At 47.0% G+C, this 2,624-nt stretch overlaps 1 long non-coding RNA gene across 1 annotated transcript; it reads right to left on the bottom strand.

The window, feature by feature from the left end:
- Positions 1 to 284: 284 nt before the first annotated feature.
- Positions 285 to 2,034, bottom strand: LOC107206940. The gene is made up of 2 exons (XR_001522563.1): positions 1,366 to 2,034; positions 285 to 826 (listed from the first exon to the last, which is right to left on the bottom strand). It is a non-coding gene; the product is annotated as an uncharacterized LOC107206940 (long non-coding RNA).
- Positions 2,035 to 2,624: the final 590 nt, after the last annotated feature.

The following is a 2,624-nucleotide window of genomic DNA, read 5'->3' as shown; positions in this document are numbered from 1 at the left end:
TCATGCCTTGGTAGAGGATCCTTAAAGCATTTGTCAGATGCTTTGTTTTTTCCACATTCACATTTTCACTGAACCTCCAGGATGATATATTCACTTTGTACTTGAATTCTCTTCTAACAGTGCAGTCTGACAGATAATAGGATTAGTTCCACGAAATGCAGAAAAAGCAACAGTTGTACTGTTTTAGAAGCCCTTTATTTGGGATTTCTATGAATAGGATGTTTGCTGAAGTACAGTGATGTGCTGAGAAAATTATTCAAAGTCATTTATTTTTCACACACTTGTCTGAAAACCAATAATTTGTTTATTCAGTTAAATAAGATAGGACACTGACTCACCCAGACACAGAAATGAGTGCTGAGAGCTGTCAATACATTCATGAATACAGATAGTATTTTACACTGACTTTGATTTAATTTTATCTGAGGGCTTATGCATCTTTTGGAAAGATTTTTTTTTTTTTTCCCTATGGTATTCATGGTGAGAATTGTCAGGGCTGTAAACTCCAGGGATCTTGCAACTCTCTCATTTCATATGGATAACATCCATTGTGGGAAGAAGAGCTGAATTTCATTGGAATGACATAACTGAATTGAGGTCCTATTAAATCATATCCATTGGCACATTCTCTACAAACCTTCAGCAGTCTGATTTCTCAGTGAAGTTTAGGAACATGTTTATGAATGTACTCTCCATAGATGGAGTGGGAATTGCACACTGTGCCTTTCTTCTTTACGAAGGATGGAGAGCTTTCTTCTGGTTCAGGGCCGACGTTTCCAGTGTGCTCATAGTACTGCATTTCAATTTTGTCTCTCTTCTGCAGTTGCTATAAACACAGAATTGAATTTGCTGAATGACATTATGTATCTTTTTCTGGTAAATCAAGACAACAAATCACCAAGTTCAGGGAAGTTATGCCATTCGAAAAGCAGTGCAATATCAGAATTGGCTGTCTGTCTCATTGCAAGCAAAGCTATGCTCCAAATCAGACTAAGCTTTACCTATTTCACACTTTCAGGTTTACTTCTGATGCACTATTTTTCTGGGGATAAAAAGCCCAGTTATTTCAGCATTGCAAAGCTTTTTATCCCTCTATCTTCATTGTACCTAACATAATTGCATGTTGCAAATGATTGATTTTCCCTCTTTTTTTCCTTCATTAGTTTATCATCAGTTAGATGCTCAGAGAATACCGTAAGACCATTCTCAACACCCATCTACCTGTGTATTTTCAGTTGTTTATACGAAACACTCTCCTATTTTATAACCTTTATTAAACCCTAAGTTTATGAAAGCTTTCATAGAGTCCAAGCACATATGTATTGTCTGACTGTCCTTATTTACAGGAGTAAATAAGGCTCCTACCTTAATTAACATTGCAATGGCTTCCTTCTATGAATGTTGTGTTGATTTTCCCCCTACTCTTTGTATTTCTTTGCATTCCTACTGATATTATTTTTTAATATGCTGTCTTCTTCAGACACCAGAAGCAAGGTGTCTGCCTAGCAGCACCCTAGCGCTCTCTCCACACTTTTTGGTGTGTAACATTTGCACCCTTTCCTTTTACTACCATTTGTCAGAGCAAAATCATTACATGGCACAAAACCCAGCCCTGGCAAATTCCTAGGAGGTGTTTTAAGAAATGGAACTACACTGGTAGATGGCTTTGCTTTTCAGAAAACCGAACTCTTCACTTGCTGCTCAGACATCGGCTGGAGTTAAGTAATAAGGATTAAGTTAGATGCTCTGTTGCTATGCAAAGCCACTAAAACAAATACCTGGGTTAATGGGTGTTGGGGACAGCACACGAAATTAAAATCAGAGCTAAATTAAACTGAGACAAGAGCAGAAGCTCTGCCCAACTTCTGCCTCTTCCTCTCCCTGCTATAGAAGACCCTCTGGATCTATCACTATCTGTCACTTGCTGGTTTCTCGCTCCTGCTGAGGCCTGAGTGCAGCAGTGGAGTCTTCTCGACTTGCGATCAGTGCTGTCGGTGGCTGCGACCCGCGGTCTCGGTGCCCTGTGGGGCGGCAGCGGCCCTCACACTCCTCACGGCCCCTCATGGCCCCTCATGGCCCCTCTCGGCCCCTCACACTCCTCAGGGCCCCTCATGGCCCCTCTCGGCCCCTCACACTCCTCACGGCCCCTCAGGGCCCATCTCGGCCCCTCACACTCCTCTCGGCCCCTCAGACTCCTCACGGCCCCTCATGGCCCCTCACGGCCCCTCATGGCCCCTCACGGCCCCTCAGGGCCCCTCACACTCCTCTCGGCCCCTCCCGGCCCCTCACAGCCCCTCTCGGCCCCGCCCGGCCGTGCCGCCGGCTCAGCGCCGCCCTCTGGCGGCAGCGCCCCGCAGCGCCCGGGAGAGAGGGGGCTCTGGAGGCTCAGCCCCGGGAAGGGGCGGCGGGGGCGCATCTCGCCGGCCCCAAAACAGCACAGAGGACTTGCCCAAGCAGAAGTGCCCTCAGAGCCTCTGTCAGGGTCCAGGGAGTCCCCCTGTCCCGCGAGAAGCCGCTGGAGCCCTGCGGGGATGCGCCGCGGGCCGCCAGGCTGACGGAGGGATCCGCGCTCGGCTCAACTCAGAGCATCACCGGAGCCTCGGGGCCTCTTGTCACAACTACCG

Source organism: Parus major, chromosome 1, assembly GCF_001522545.3.
Source record: "Parus major isolate Abel chromosome 1, Parus_major1.1, whole genome shotgun sequence".
Taxonomy (NCBI): domain Eukaryota; kingdom Metazoa; phylum Chordata; class Aves; order Passeriformes; family Paridae; genus Parus; species Parus major.
Note: the sequence above shows the minus strand (reverse complement) of the source record. Positions and strands in the feature narration are given on the sequence as shown.